At 37.9% G+C, this 17,127-nt stretch overlaps 1 long non-coding RNA gene and 1 other non-coding gene across 2 annotated transcripts; both read left to right on the top strand.

The window, feature by feature from the left end:
• The first annotated feature begins 913 nt into the window (after positions 1 to 913).
• On the top strand, positions 914 to 8,027 carry LOC109246420 (uncharacterized). The gene is made up of 2 exons (XR_002071348.2): positions 914 to 1,002; positions 7,778 to 8,027. It is a non-coding gene; the product is annotated as an uncharacterized LOC109246420 (long non-coding RNA).
• Positions 8,028 to 13,545: 5,518 nt separating this feature from the next.
• Positions 13,546 to 13,649, top strand: LOC128778419 (U6 spliceosomal RNA). The gene has a single exon (XR_008424009.1). It is a non-coding gene; the product is annotated as a U6 spliceosomal RNA (small nuclear RNA).
• Positions 13,650 to 17,127: the final 3,478 nt, after the last annotated feature.

Here is a 17,127-nt window from a genome sequence, read left to right as displayed (position 1 = left end):
TCCTTCTTTCTCTCCAGTGTCACCAAATAAAGATGGGAGATTAGCGAAATAAGATAGCTGTTAAATTAAAGAGGAAAAAAGTTCAAGTTTCAAGGAGGCTGTTACAAAAACAAACAAATGTACAAACCAACCACCCCCAAACTCCTGGACCAATTTGTAGCTCTTGGTGACCTCACAGACCAACCCCGCTTGGGACAGATGAGCAGACAGCCCACTCAAAGCAACAGCCCCATGCCCTCTCAGACTCTGATCAGGGAAATGTAAACTGGTGTATCGGACTAGCTCTTTGACCCAGCAATTCCTTTTCCACTCATTTGCCTGAGAAAACACCATCACTCGGCACAAATAATTAATTATAAGGATGCTTGGCAAAATCATCACTTACAGTAGTGGAAAGCCAGAAACAAGTTAAATGTCCAACCCCAACAAATTGGTTGGGTAAATAATGGCACATTCATGAACTAGAATCTTGTATAAATATATAAAAATATGCTGTAGAGAAGCACTCAATGTTGGGCAAAGACGTTAAGAATCTATTGTTAAGTGAGAAAAGCAAAACCGTGAAACTTGCTTAGAACATCGGATACAGTAGGATTTAAGTTTTGTTTAAAAGATGGGCACAATATGTCTGGATGGCGAAATTAAGGGTGAGCTTTCTTCTTCTAATGTAAAGGTATTTTGTGAAAACGACTACAGTGAAGATGTACTACTTTTACTTTAAGAAGAAACAGTGATTTCTTTAAGTGGAGCCCCATTTAACCTGTTTAAAATGGGTCAGCTGCCATCAGCATCAGCTTAAAGGTATGTGATTGTGGGCTTGCTTTTTGCGGTGCTGACGTGCTTCCCTGAGAACCAAAGGGAGACGCTAAACCTCTCTGCAAACTCTTTGTAGATTCCCATCTGTGACTTGATAAATATTTGATGCAGTGGCCAGTCAACATCCCTACATTAGTGAAACTTCTGCCCAGGAGCAACTGTACAGCTCTCAGCAATGTGATCGGAGTAAGTTAAAAAGAGCGTATTCATTAGCCACTTCAAAGGATTTGGTTTTTTTAGCTGGCAATTTTGCAGACTGGATTATTGGCTTGGCTGTCTACTGTGTGATGACCAAAAAACATACTACTAGAGGGAGAAGCTTGCTTCTTCACTGAAAAATATTTTCTTTCCTTTGTGTTCACAGCCCATGAGGCAAAGACAGCACAAATCACAACCCCCTTCCCCTTTGTTAAACAGCTGTGAATATCTAAAACGAGTTTAGGATCTGCCCCGTAACTTTGATGCCAAAAACCTGGAGTCTGGCCTGCCTTTCTGATGTAGTTTTGTGTAATGGGATGGACTCCTTTTTCTCTCTTCACCCCCATGGTTCCAAATGATAATTAAAACGTTAGCACTTCTGGGGCGCCTGGGTGGCCAGTTGGTTAGGCAATGGATGGACTCTTGATTTTGGCTCAGGTCATGATCTTGTGGTTCATGGGTTCAAGCCCTGCATTAGGCTCCATGATGACAGGGTGGAGCCTGCTTGGGATTCTCTGCTCCTCCCCTCCTCACGGGTGTGTGTGTGTGTGTGTGTGTGTGCGCGCGCGCGCGTGCGTGCACGCACACACACACGTACACCTGTCTCAAAATGAGTAAACTTAAAAAAAAGGAAGTTAGCGTCTCTGTTCCTAAATATCCCAGTTGACAAGTAGAATGGGTAAACAAAATGTAGCAGGGCAGAGAAGCAACCTGAGGCTAGCTGAAATTAGTGCCAACTCCAGAAGGAGTTTTCACTTTCAGAAGGACCTGGGCTAACTCCTACTCATTCTTCAAACCTCAGTTGAGATGTCACCTTTTCCTAGAAGCCTACCAGGATCCATGTATACTGTCCCAGGCTTGATGACCCTCCTTTGAGCTTCCAGAGTTTCCATTCTTCTCCTGTATGAGGCTGTAGGCTGTACTACAGTTACCTGCTTGCTTATACCTCTCCTAGGAAACTGAGTTTCAAGAAGACTGTTCTGTTCATCACTGCCTAGTATAGTGTCTGGCACTTTAAGAAGAGCTGAATAAATATTTACTGAATCAAGTACCTTTTCCTTGAACTTGCAGCTGCAGAGGACTTAGATAATTTCAGGATCATAGGATATCAAATTCGAAAGTTTCCTTCCTTCATTGCCTGCCCCACCCCTGCCAACTCCCAGAGCTTTGCAAGCAAACAGGTGCCCAGTCTGCTTACACATTTGTAATGACAGAGTGTTCACTTCCCTTCAAAACAGAGGTAGACTATGAAGCTGACTAAAATAAAAGACAAATGGGACAGGTCCTGGACTAAATTGGGAAGAAGTTAATCTAGCTTCTCCCTTTCCTGCAGGGCCCTGAGCTCCCCTAAGGGTCAAGTAAACCCCAGCAAGGTAGCCGCAGTTAGCAGTTTAAGGCTCTGCTTTTCAAACCAGAGGAGCAGGCAGAATGCCAGAGTCCTTGAACTCTAAGGTGAACATAGAATCTCTTCTGAAGCATTGTTTTTACTTGAAGCCGGGAAATACATGAAGACAGGAAGAGGAAAAACTGCACACACACACACACACACACACACACACACACACACCACAGTATAGGGGAAAATATATGTATGATTTTAAAGAGACAGCACCAGACTTTAAAGAAATTGATAAGAATCTTTTGGGTGGAGCCTTCAGATGCCTGGGGGTTAGGAATGCACTCTTGGTCTGGTAGGTTACTTTGGTGGAAAAAATATGAGAAATACTACTGGCTTCATATATTATCATCTTAAGGCTCCCTGGGAAGGGGGGTATTTCCAGTTTCACTGGTTTCTTTCGGAGACTAGAGAGTCTTTGTTTTGTTTTTAAAGTTTATTTATTTTTGAGAGAGAGAGTGAGTGAAGGAGGGAGGGGGAGAGAGAGAGTCCCAAGCACAAAGCCCAATGCAGGGCTCCATCTTGCAAGCTGTGAGGTCATGGCCTGAGCCGAAATCAAGATTCGACTCCATTTACTTACTTACATACGTACGTACTTATTTATTTATTTAGAGTGTGCATGTGAACACGAGTGGGAGGGCAGAGAGAGGGACAGAGAGAATCCCAAGCAGGCCCTGTGCTTTTTAGCATGGAGCCCCACTCAGGGCTCGTTCCCACAAACCCTGAGATCATGACCTGAGAGGAAAGCAAGAACCAACGCTTAACTGACTGAGCCACCTAGGTGCAGACTGGAAAGTCTTGAAAATGAAAAGCAGTCAGTGCATAATAGTGGCATTTCAGGCAGCATGATCTGGGGGAGAGAGAGATCTTTCCCAGAGGTAGGCCCCACACTTAGAAAGCTCATTCCCTGGTGTTCCGTCAGCCCTTAGCACTAGTCTCCATCAGGATGGGTACCGTGAATGTAAACTTAATTCGGCTTTGACAGTGTTTGGGCAAGCGTCTTTGCCTCTCCAACCCTCAGTTTCCCTAGCTGTGAAGTGAAATTCGGATATTTACCTCACGGAGGTGTTGTGAGCTCTTGTACAAACAGTAACAAGCTCAGTGCCTAGCTCATAATAAGCACTTAGTAAATAGTAGTTATTAGTGGTATTAATTATAAAATTAATACATGCTCAATCAGAGCCACCCCTGAATTTGTGGACCAGGTGCAAAAATATAAATGGGGAACCAGATGTCTAAAACTTTAAAAGATATGAACATGCTAACAAACTGTTAAGTACAATAGAATATGTTCTGTCCTTCTAACATTCTTTTTAGTTTTATTCACTTATTCTGAGAGAGAGAGCACTCGAGAGGGGCAGAGAGAGAGAGAGGGGGAGAGAGAATCGAAAGCAGGCTCCACACTGTCAGCACAGAGCCCCATGTGGGGCTTGAACTCACAAACTGCGAGATCATGACCTGAGCAGAAATCAAGTTGGCCACTTAACCAACTGAGCCACCCACACACTCCTGTCCTTCTACCTTCATAACAAAATTAATTGGGTGTAGTTCTCTTTTGTCCTTTTTACAAGTTTTTTAATTTTTAAAGAATCTATTTTTTTTAAATCTGCATTTTTTAAAAAGTTTATTTATTTGAGAGAGAAAGCACAAGAAGAGCAGAGAGAGAGAGAGAATCCCAAGCAGGCTCCAGACACTCAGTGCAGAGCCTGACACGGGGCTTGATCTCATAAAGTGTGAGAGAGCCCATCACCTGAGCCCAAATCAAGAGTCAGATGCTTAACCAACTAAGCCACACAGCCGCCCCCTCGTTTTTAAATTAATTTAATATTGAGAAAAGTTGGTAAGCCAATAGTTGTCAATAAAGTTATGTCGTAACATTTATGTTCAGATATCAGCAGTGGATTTTACTAAAGTTCAGATAGTGTGGTGGGTTCTCATGACAAGTTATTACCATTGAAAATGTTATAAAATATTCTCATTTCATCATATAAATCACTATCACTTTTGCTGTAATTTTCAACTTCTCTAAGAGCAATATCTAGAACTATAAAATACTTCTTTTTTAAATGTTTATATATTTATTTTTGAGAGAAAGAGAGAGCACAGGAGAGGGCAGACAGGGCGGGGGAAAAGACAGAATCCCAAGCAGGCTCCACGCTGTTAGCACAGAGCCCAGCATGGGGCTTGATCCCATGAACCATGAGATAACGACCTGAGTTGAAATCAAAAGTCCAACACTTAACTGACTGAACCACCCTGGCACCCCTATAAATTATTTCTTGAGTTATTTTTCTCAAAAACTTGAAAGCTGGAATATAAAGAGCACCAAAAAATTGGCAATATGTTAGGTGACTTATTCAAATCTCTCTCGAATTGACATTACACGTTGATTTCTAATAACCCCAAAATAATCTCAGTAGCAATTAGTTTGGAGATTATTTGTCTCTGAATATTCTCTTTTATAGTGCTGTGAATGTTTTTGTTTACATTTCTGATTTTCTAATATTTTTAGGAATGCCACGTTTATCACAAGTGTCACATACACTTTATTTCAATTTAGTTAAACCATTTTCTCTAAATGAAACACAAATGAATCTTAGAAGGGCAAAATAGCCCAAGTCCTGTCAGTGCAAGCTTTTGGAGTTCCTGCAAGCTTTGCCTAACATTATTAATACTAGGAACAGTTCACACCAGGTAACTGTGGATACTACAAAATCAAAGATAACTTCCTGTTGAAGATCACAATTTTTTTTTTTTAACATAAGAAGCATCTTTTCTTTCTTGCACAATTCTAGCCCATCTTGTTAGCATGTGTAAGTTAAATCTTGCGTTAATGGTGTTTAATCAGGATTGTCTTTGTGTGTCCAAAAGTAGTTGTCATGGCAGAGATGACATGGTTTTCCTCATGATGCCTCCTATTTGGGCAGATCCAGAGAATATCTTTGCAGTTATTGAATTGTTCAAAGATGCACTCCCTTATTGGCACAGATTAGAACATGTTTCTTTTTTTTATATTTTTTCAAAGTTTATTGATTTTTGAGAGAGAGAGACAGAGAGAGAGAGAGTGTGGGGAGGGGCAGAAAGAGAGGGGGACAGAAGATCTGGAGTAGGCTGTGCTCTGACAGTAGAGAGCCCAACGCGGGGCTCAAACTCCCGGAACTCTGAGGTGATGACCTCAGCCGAAGTCAGACACTTAACCAACGGAGCTACCCAGGTGCCTCAAGAACATGTCTTAATAAGAAATTCAACTGGTGCTTTGTCCGTGGCTCACAAAAATGCTTGTTCTTTACCAACTGCTATTCTCAGTAGCTAGCCCTCGTTATTCTTTTAAACCAGTGACTAAAACTCAAAGTTATTTTTGCAATTCTATTTTTTTACAATGGCATCACCAATAAAATACTCATTAATTTTGATTTCTTCTATTTTAATCTTCTGATAGTTTGACAGTAGGTATAATGTATGTTGTTGAGTATGATCTGTCCTAATATAATCTAGTTAAAGATAAGTTATTAATTTTTAGAATTTTATGCATAATTTCTTTCATCAGTTAATACTATTTTGCATTCTCTTCCTTTTATGTGGTTTTAAAAGGTTAGCTTTTATCTATCTTACAGACTTGGCTATTCTGGCGTCAAATTTTAAAGTCATTTTTTTCTACTAAACTAGAACATTTCTATTGTCGTCTGTGACTATTTTGTCGCTGTTGTCACACAAGGTTGGCTAAATATGGAACATCTATTACTATTCTCTTAATAATATCACAGCAGTATTTTATATCTGTGTTTAGTAGTTTCTTTGTAGATTACTATTGTTCACTTACTGTTACTTTAGACTTTTTTTTTTTTTAACAGTTCTTGTGTTTGCATAACAGGTTTTTTGTTTGGTTTTGTTTATTTTTGGTTGCAAGTAACACTGTGTGTTCTTTTAATTGAGAAACTAAGTATTTCCACTCACAAACATTTTCCTTAGCTAGACTTGTGAAGATTGGTTGGGAAATGTGTGGTAATTGTAACATAATATTTTGTCTTTCAACTTAAAATACAACAAAATTTCTATAGTTTCTCCATTTGAAAAAAACATTTTATTATAATACGAAATATAACATTTTCTCCCATCTTTATCCAATGGAGAATTCATAACCAATAATTTGAAGTAACTTATGTTGTTCTGGATGCATTCTCATGATTTTAAAAGGTCATGACAGACATTTTCTAGGGTGACTTTCAAATAAACAGTACAAATTCAAAGTTTTTAGTTTTCTGATCCAATTTGCCTTTTTCTTTTTTTTTTTTTTTTTTTTTTTTTTTTTTTTTTTTTTTTTTTTTTTTTGGTAATTTCTTTATTGTCTGATGGGCAGGCCAGAATCACATTTATTTTTTTCTAAGTTGTGAATTTTATATTATCTTTTTCATTATCAACTTTGATCAGGAAAAAAACACTGCATTACTCAAGTACATAAAGCCACAAGTGTTTGATCTGATCTGTTCAGGTTGTAGATTTGCTAGGAATACTTTCCTTGCCCATTTTTTTGTTTTGCTCAGCCACTAAGTCTTCATTAAGTAAATAACTTGTAATGTTTGTAAAGTGTATGTGGGTCATGCTTAGCAGAAGTCTGCTCACTTTCATTGCCTGCAATTTAAAACAATTGAAGCTAACCGCTTTTTTTCTGTTTTCTTTTCAGCCCTTCCTTTTCTGAGCTCCACGTTCATTATGTGTGGTTCTCTCCCAATGCCAGCATGTTCTCACTCTCCATGATCTATAGGATTAAAAGATTAAATGCAATCATATTCAAAAGATTCCAAGTTTGCCTGTATTTCATCAAAATGTAATTAAAGTAAATGTTAAAATATTGAAAAGCTAAAATTATTTTTCCTATAATGTCTCAAAAAGTTATTAAGGAGCAAAAACGAAATAATATTTAATGAACAGTAAAATTTAAACAAAAACTATTCAAATAGAGCTTAGTTACTTGTTTTAAAATTTAATTATATCTTAGAAGATATTTTTATAAATATAAAATGATTGGCAATTCCTGTGTTCTGTGACCATCAGCTGTTAATGCAAAAAATTGGGATTATGCTTCATGCTTAAGCATGCTGTGTCCAGACTATGTATAAAAAAAAGAATTAGGGATGTTTGGTTTATTATTGCATACTGTTCTTTGGCTGCTGTATGTGACTATTGCAAATTCTGCAGTCATTTGTGAGTACTTATAGGTCTGCAAACTAGAACTTCAAGAAAGCAAGAAAATAGATGCTAAACACTCGTGGGGAATTGGTACTTTATTATGCAAGAATCTATAACATCAATGATATGTGAGAGGAAGGACTTGACAAGTTAATTAATTTGTCTTTTCTCTTACTGGAGTGCTTCCACAGCTCAGATTTTCCTGACAGTCCTAAGCGATGTCCTTCCATGATGTTTGCAGAACAACTCACGATTCCTCATGACGTTTGGATAAAGTCACCTACTGTTTTTAGAACAGAGGGCAAGAGATGCAGAGAAACGTTTCCTGTGGCCTGAATGGTGTAAGTCACCAGTGTGGACTCTAGGACTGTGGCTGCTCCGTGTCAGCAGAGGGTACCGGATCCCTTAATAAATTTACCTTTGCATTGTGCGCTTGTGATTTTCAGACTCTTGAGTTCTGAGGTGGGAGCCTCTCTTGACCAAGGGCTGTCCTGAGTTCAATAAAATATTCAACACAACTTATATGTACAACCCATATATAAAAAATGGACATAGCTTTTCCCTCAACCAGTACCTGAATAAATTACCATGTAAACAGTTTGGGGTTTAATTTTCTAGGCATCTTTTATACTAACCTACACACACATACATATCTTTTACATAAAATTTATATATATATATATATATATATATATATATATATATATATATGTATGTATATGTGTATATGTATATATGTATATATATATGTGTGTGTATATATATATGGATACATATATATATATACATATACACATATATATATACACATACATACATACACAAATGAGCTTTGGTAAGCTTCTTTTCCTACTTAATATATTATGCACTGCTTTCCATGTTGTTACATGATATTCACCATTAACTTTATCTTATTAATAACTATACGATACATACTAATTTTTTTTAGTCAAGTCCTTCTTAAATGATTTCTCCCCGCCCCCCCCCCAATTTTTGTCATTATAAAAATCATACAGCGAATACCCTTGTGTGGGTGACTTGGTTTTCATTACTTAAAAAAAATACACTTTTTACTTTGGAATAATTTTAGACTTACAGAAGTATGGCAAAGATAGTACAGAGAATTAGTTTATACCTTTCAGCCAGCTTCCCTGAGTGTTAACATCTTACATAACCATGATCTATTTGTCAAAACTAAGAAATTAACATTAATACAATATTAGTGACTACATTACAGATTTCACTAGGATTTTACCAAATTTTCCACTAACATTCCTCCCTTTTTGATTATTGTGTTAAGAAAACATACTTTGAGATCTACCCTCTTAGCTTTTTGAGTGTATAGTGTTGTTAACTATAAACACGATGTCATACAGCAGATCTAGAACTTTCTCATCTTGCGTGACTGAGACTTTATACCTGTTGAACAGCAACTCCCCCGTTTCCCCCTCCCTCCAAGCCCCTGGCACTCACCATTCTAAGTTTTCACTACTTTTAAGCTCATGATTGCATTTGGTCGGTCACAGCGAATTTATAAATATTAGAAATGGGCTATATATAGTCGCTGCTCCCGTTATTCGTCTTCCTAAGGCTTTCCTGCAGACTTTTCTGGACAACTAAGTTCCAGATGAATATTTTACACTAATGTGCCTTGTGTAGGGTCCAAGGCAGTCTGCTATTATTAATGTGTTAACCTTTACTGTCCAGTAATGGCAGAGAAATTAGAAATCTATATTAATTAGGAATGGCAAATGGAAACTCAAATATATATAATGTATATTTAAATATTTTATTTTCATATATGAATTATAAGGAGATATTTATATCTCCATCTTAATTATATGCATGCTGCTATTTCCACACTTTGTTTTGGAGCTAGAGAGTGGCAGACCCAGGACTAAATTCCAGGTGTGGCTGACACCAGTGACAGCAGTCTTGCCACACTGCCATGCCTTCTAGGAGGGATTAGAATTTGGATGTGGTGCTTTAAAGAGTTTTTAATTTTTCTCAAAATAAGAAATACTTTTTGCACACACCAAATCAGTCACAGTGGCTGCATTTAGGGAGCGGAGAGGGGTTGCTAAGAAGACAAATGGGAATTTTGCCTGTCTGTGTTGATTGACTTATTTAAATAATGAGCATGGGTTCGTGTAGTACTTGTCAAATTGTAAAAATTATTGAAAGATAATCTTATACATAGCGGCTAGGAATATCAAACAATACAGCCACTTTTGAAAACAGTTTGGGAGTTGTTTATTAAGTTAAACATATGCTTAGCATGTGACCTAGCAACTGCATTCTTATCCACCCAATAAAAAGGAAAGCATATGTCCGCAAAAAAGTCTGTATACAAATGTTTATAACAGCTTTATTCATAATCACTAAAGGCTGGAAACAATCCATATGTCCATCTACAGGTGAGCAGATGAACAGCTGTGCTCCATCCTTACAAGGGGATACAACTCTGTAATAAAAAGCAACAAACTATCGATAGGTGAAACGACATGGCTGGATCAAGTGAAATAAGTCTGACACAAGAGGGTACACACGATTGTATTTATATGACATGCACTAAAAGGGAAAAATATAGGGACAGAAATCAGATCAGTGGTTGCTGGAGGTGAGAGGAGGGAAATGATTATATAGTAGCACAAAGGATCTTTTTAGAGTGATGCAAATATTCTTACTTGATTGCGTTGGTGGTCACACAGGGGTACATGCATTCATCAAAACTCACTTTATACCCAAAAAGGTTAATCATAGATTAAATCATAAAATTGAAATTATAGATTAAGTTATAAATTAGAGTTTATATTATAATTATATATAATATAGGATATAATATGTAATTATAACTAATAAATACAATTAAGTATAATTATAATTATATATTATATGCTACATAGTATATAACTCTATAGCATATATTAATAATTTTAAATTATATATGATAATTTATAATTATGTTATCTATAATGTACTGAATTATATACTACAATTTGATGTTATGATAATGTAAACTATAATTTATAGTTTGTATTTCTACTTGTAGTTTGTATAATTATATATACTTTATATATAATTATAGTTATATTTTAAGGTAACACAATTTATATTGTTAATTATATAAATTATAGATCAATAAGTATAACTTAAAATTAATAAACAGAAAGGAAAAGAGAAGTTCAAACAATTAAGGCTGAAAATGAGATTGTGAACACCTCCTCACAGAGGTTAGTCCAGCAGAGTGTAGACCATCTGGCAAAGATGTAATGGAAGGAACTGGGTGGTAGGTGATGATTTGATGATTTCTGAGGTTCCCATTCCTTTTTCTAGGTGTCCATCATTGTTCACACATGTCTGCGCTTCAGGGGGCAGCTATTAGCCTGTACCTGACTCTTGTGTGAAGGAGAACAGGCACCTCCACCTAGAGGAGGTGCAGAGCTATGCAGCACTCCTTGGCTGGCGGATGGTGCCTTAGTGAACTTCATGGATGTCTCAGGATAGGCAGAACAAAGAAGAGGTGCCTTGTAATAGTCTCAGGTAGGAAGAAGGTAGAGGGAATCTATCTGGCCAGCTCCAACCTTTTTTCTGTTTCCCACTGGTATGGTTGCCCCAAGGAAGTTAACCCTCTTATGCCTCAAGTATATTCATGCATTCCTTTTAGCAGCCATTTGGGAAGCCAGATTAAATGCGCTATGTTGTAGTATTTTATAAGTCCAGATGTGGCAAGAGAAGCAAGAGACACAGTATGGTTGCACAGAGGTAATGGGGGGAGGGCCCTTGGCTTCTCCCAGTAATGGATCATTAGCCCTAGGTGGCATATACGTACGTATGCGCCTAAATGGACGGGTAATTACAATGGCAGTCAGGCCAGAACAAGCAGCAGGGGCCTGAAAGTTAATGGTACCAAGAGAATATGAAAAGGCATAAGATTACAATTCAGGGCTCAAAATTATTTGTTGAATAAATGAATGAACGAATAAATCAATGGGTGTGGTGGGAAGATGGTAACAGGGGCAGCGAGGTTTTTAAATCTTCTGAAATCCTCCTGCCCCCATAAAAAAAGACAGATAAACTCTAACGGGAAAATCCAAGGCCCAAGGTCAACACCTTCAAAAATCTAGATGAACATGGTATCTTCACGAACCCCCAAACACGAGCAAGTGGAGGAACACCACCAACTACTAAACGTGCACTGCTCTCCATATCCGTGTCAGGGCAGGAGGGAGCAGGGAGGTATCTGACCGGCGTGAGAACACAATTCTAGAACTGACAACACGACTCAGTGAAATGCAGAGTAAAGCAATTTGAGACCAACTGGAGCCAGAAGGACTCTTGCACACTCCAACAAAGCTGTGGCTCTGTGGGGTTCGAGATAGAGTCTAAAGGAGCTGGTATAGTCTGGGGTGTGAGAGCTTTCAAAATTACAAGCTCCTTTTCAGGCAAAAAGGGTGGAGTTCTGAGAGTAGTATTCAATTCAAAAGAAAGGAAAAAGAGTAGAGGAAAGGAAAAAGAAAGCCTAAATAAAAGAGCAGAGGAATCACATCTCAGAAAGCACAAGGCAATTTAAAAAGATTTCTTAGAGCACCTGGGTGGCTCACTCAGTTAAGTGTCCAACTTTGGCTCAGGTCATGATCTCATGGTTCGTGGGTTCAAGCCCCACATCGGGTTCTATGCTGAACACTTGCTCAGAGCCTGGAGCCTGCTTCAGATTCTGTGTCTCCTCTGTCTCTGCCCCTCCTCCACTCGCGCTCTGTCTCACTCTGTCTCTCAAAAATAAATAAATGTAAGAAAGTAAAAAAAAAAATCAACACACACATACATAGGTTGAATAATCTATTAGAAGATGCATGAAGAAGAAAATAAAAAGCAATGGAAATTTAAAAAGGTAACATTTAAGAAAACTTTCCTGAAATAAAGAGATTTGACACTAGTACCTAGAAAATCAATCCTGAATTAAGATTGTCAAGATCTATTCTAAGAGATGTTTGAAGTTTACAAAAAAAAAAAAAATGATTTGGGCATTTAGTCAAAATACCAAATGACTTAAGTGACTGTCTTTGGCTTTATCCCAAAATACATAAAGTAGCATACTGAAAAGATTCAAAGAAAGAAATCCTAAGGCAAAGGTTTTACATCTAGCCAATATGTCAAAAGTTATGAACATGATGGAACCAGAGACTGTTGTTTCCATGTGCCCTTCCTGAGGAATTTCCTAAGGAAAGGTGTTTTAGACCACCAAAAGGGAAGGGCATTGACAAGAGGACTAATGATGAGCATAACTATGTAATCACCCATAAAACTATGATGGTTATGAGAAGAGTACATACCCAGCAGATATTATACAATAATTAAAGGGCCAGAAGGGTAACGGAGATATAAAACAGAATATACTTGTTGATTATTTTATAGTTACTGGTGAGGGTAAAAGGATATTTATTCACATGGGAAACTGGTGCATTGGGATAAGAGAAAAGAAATTATTAACTAATTTAAATATTGCTAGGAAACCAATAGAAAATAACAAAAATAAGAGGGGGGGACTAAGGTTATTTTAGCTTTAATATAAAACTAACCCTTAAAATAAAGTGAGTACAAATATATTTGATAGGGCAAATAAAATAGACCATATAGTTAAAAATTAGTGTTATGAAAGACTTGTGTATACATAACAGAGAGCAATATGAGTGAAAAGAATACAGTGCAAAGGAGTGTATACCATATACTACCATTTGAATTAAAAGAAAGACAAAATAAGGACATACATATGTATACACATACACGTATATATTTGTTTATTTTTTTGCAAATAAGAGAGGATAAACCAGAAACTAATAAAATTCATGTATATGGGGATTGAAGAAAACTTCTCTGGGTTACCTTTTTGTATGATTTTAACTTTTGAACTACAGAACATTTTACATATTCATAAAGTTATTTGACCGCTACCTTTAGCAGCACATATACTAAAACTGGAACGATACAGAGAAGATTAGCAGGGCCCTTAAACAAACATGATCTGCAAATTCATGAGGTATTCCATATTTTAATGATGGATGTTAACTAAACTTACTGTTGTACTTATGTTGCAATACATACACATATCAAATCACTATGTGATTCACCTGAAACTTACACAATGCTATATATCAGTTATGTCTCAATAAAATTTTTAAAAATAAAAATAATAAAATCTTTAAAAATAAAGATAATAAAAAACCCACTACCACAAAGAAAGAAATTAAAAGAAATCAACATGGACAGGAAAATCCTAATTTGAAGATAAACAAATGAACTTATGTCAAGGTTAAAGGTCTTTAGACACACCGTTACTTTTAGGGGGCTAGACTCTAAGGATAAAATAAAAGCTTCAAACAATCTTGTACTTCATTAGTAAGTTTGTTGGTAGTGGTATCGACATAATAATTCTGATACTATTGGGTGTATTATAACGAGCAGTAAATGAATGGCTATACTCATGTTGGTGAAAATTAGAGTTTTCAATGTGAGAGAAAGGAGATAAAATAGGGATGTGGGGAAAGGAGGAAGAACCCTGTGATGTTCTATTAGAATTGGGGGGATTGAGATAAATTAATGATCTAAAATAAAATACACTTCCTAGCTGTGTCTACTGAAAGGGCCTAGAAGCAGTGACATCCCACTTACAATGAGCACTCTTATCACTCAGTTCTTGGTTTCTAGCAAACTTTTCTCACTGAAAGGACCCAGGTCTGATTCCAGGTCTGGGTCAAGGAAAGTAGAAGATGAGCTTGGGACTTTCACTGATGGAAGAGCAAGGAAGTGCTCAAAAACAGATAGGGATGTGTCAGAAGGACCCAGAAACCAATTTGAAGGGGCTCCCATTTGGGAGGGGACAAATTTGGGACAAAATGAAAATTAAAAAGAAAATCAGTGGTAATGAATATTCTGAGTTCATCGTGATATTCAAGAGAATTGCAGAAGTGTGTGTGACGGAAGAGAAAGCTCTTCCTGAACAGTGGAATGACAGCTAAAAAACATGGAAAAATGATAAAGCTTTTTTAATTGTGATTATTGCAATCACTAATATCATAGTTGATTCAGGCAAGCCTTATTAATGATTGTTAAAACAGTCGCTGAAAATGTTGGGGACACCAGATACTCTCATATTTTCAAAGTACCATCCCGCAGATTACTCATTCATCACTAAGGGGCAAAGATGCCTTTACGGTGAGGAGTGCTAGCAGACAGATAGCACCTCAATCGACGAATTCAGCTTAGTGTAACCAATAAAAGGACAGAAAGACATTTGTGTTGTGATGCGCTGAGATGGTCCCAGCCTCACCTCTGTGGAGTCTTGCTAAAAATCTTAACTGGGTATAATTCTGAAGAATTATGGAAGAAACAACCAGACAACCCAAATTGTGGACATTGTATAAAAGAACTGGCCTGAAAGTCAATGGCAGGAAAGACCAATAAAAGAAAAAACAAAAAACAAAAAACGGGAAGGGCAGGAGAATTTTTTTAGAATAAAGGAGAGACTTTTGAGAGAGAGATGACTTTATTATTATTTTTTTTAATGTTTATTTTTGAGAGAGAGAGACAGAGTATGAGCAGGGGAGGAGCAGAGAGAGAGGGAGACACAGAATCTGAAGCAGGCTCCAGGCTCCGAGCTGTCAGCACAGAGCCCGACGCGGGGCTCGAACTCACGAGCTATGAGATCATGACCTGATCTGAAGTGGACACTTAACACACTGAGTCACCCAGGCACCGAGAGAGAGAGAGAGAGAGAGAGAGAGAGAGAGAGAGAGAGAGAGAGATGACTTTAAAATAGCATGTGCTGGGGCGCCTGGGTGGCTCGGTCGGTTGAGTGTCTGACTTCGGCTCAGGTCATGATCTCACGGTCCATGAGTTCGAGCCCCTCGTCGGGCCCTGTGCTGACCGCTCAGAGCCTGGAGCCTGTTTCAGATTCTGTGTCTCCCTCTCTCTCTGCCCCTCCCCTGGTCATGCTCTGTCTCTCTCTGTCTCAAAAATAAATAAACGTTAAAAAAAAGTAAAATAAAATAAAATAGCATGTGATTCTTTTTTTTTAATTTAATTTTTTTTTTAAATTTACATCCAAATTAGTTAGCATATAGTGCAACAATGATTTCAGGAATAGATTTCTTAGTGCCCCTAACCCATTTAGCCCATCCCCCCTCCCACACCTCCTTCAGTAACCCTCTGTTTGTCCTCCGTATTTATGAGTCTCTTATGTTTTGTCCCCCTCCATGTTTTTATATTATTTTTGTTTCCCTTCCCTTATGTTCATCTAAACCAGCATGTGATTCTTGACAAATCCTGGATAAGAATGAAAATAAAAACAAAGGCAAACCCAAAAAAAGCTCCAAAGGACATTACTGGTTATGTAGGAGAATGTCCTTGTGTCTTACGAGGTATATGGTGAAATACTATGGGGTGAAGCTTCATAGTCTCTAACCACCTTTCAAATGATTCAGTTAAAAAATAACCTCATAGAGGGGATTACGTGCAGTGAATGTACGGAGCTAAATGTTAACAACGGATGAATATGGGTGAAGCATATTTGAGTGTTCATTGTATTATTTTCTCAACTTTTCTGTTGGTTTTTAAATTTTCATCATAAAAGGCTAGGGTGAGGGACAAACATACGGTCCGGAGGTAGGGGCATGACTGCAAGGCAATAAATCTGCAGGATAGCCAGCTAGTGACCTAGGACCTGAGTGACCTGGCCTGAAAAGATGAGCTGTCCTGTATCTGTTGGGATCCTTTTGGCTTCAAGTAACAGGATACCTGAGTCAAAGTAGCTAAAACTGTAAGGACATCTAATTATCTCATGTAACAAGAAGTCTAAAGGTAAATGGCTCCAAGGGTTGGTTGATCTGTCGGCTCAAGGATGTTACAGCCCTCTGTCAGTTTCTCTGCGGTTTTCTTGGCTTTAATTCATGGTTGCAAAATGGCTGCCATGGCTTCAAGTATCACGTCCTCACATGACATGTCCAAACCCAGCAGGAAGGACATGGGCTAACTCTTCCATTGGCTTTGCCTTCTTACATCAAGGATAAAATTCTTTCCCATAAGCCTACCCTTCCTAAAGATTCCTCTTATATCTTTTGCTTTACAAATTAATTTAGTTTACCACTTGGGGTTGTTCACCTGAACAAAACTGATGGGGAGTGATGGTTGTTGGAGGGCCAGCCAGCCATGTTTGCCACATGAGCCAATCAGACTCACTTGGTCAGGAATCTGAGCCAAGAAACCTGGCCTGGGTTTGCTGTTAGCACTCAAGCTGGTGATGAATGGACAACCAGAAGCTAAGTCAAGGCCATGGCACAGCAGGCTGTGTACAAGGTAAGGTTAAGACAAGAGAAAACTCTCCAGAGAGGGTCAGGAAGCCATTTGGGAGAGAAAGGAGAAAACAGCACCTGTGCTGAGGAGAGTGGAGCTGCCTTGAGGGCTAAATACTGCTCTTCAACTGCCTAGGTCCCTCGTTTCCTGGTTATGATTTCTGTTCCAGGTCACGGAGAATA

The sequence above is a fragment of the Panthera pardus genome, unplaced genomic scaffold (genome assembly GCF_024362965.1).
Source record: "Panthera pardus isolate Hobbes unplaced genomic scaffold, ASM2436296v1 HiC_scaffold_2, whole genome shotgun sequence".
Classification (NCBI taxonomy): domain Eukaryota; kingdom Metazoa; phylum Chordata; class Mammalia; order Carnivora; family Felidae; genus Panthera; species Panthera pardus.
The sequence above is the reverse complement of the archived record's forward strand: the minus strand, read 5'-3'. Positions and strand labels throughout refer to the sequence as shown.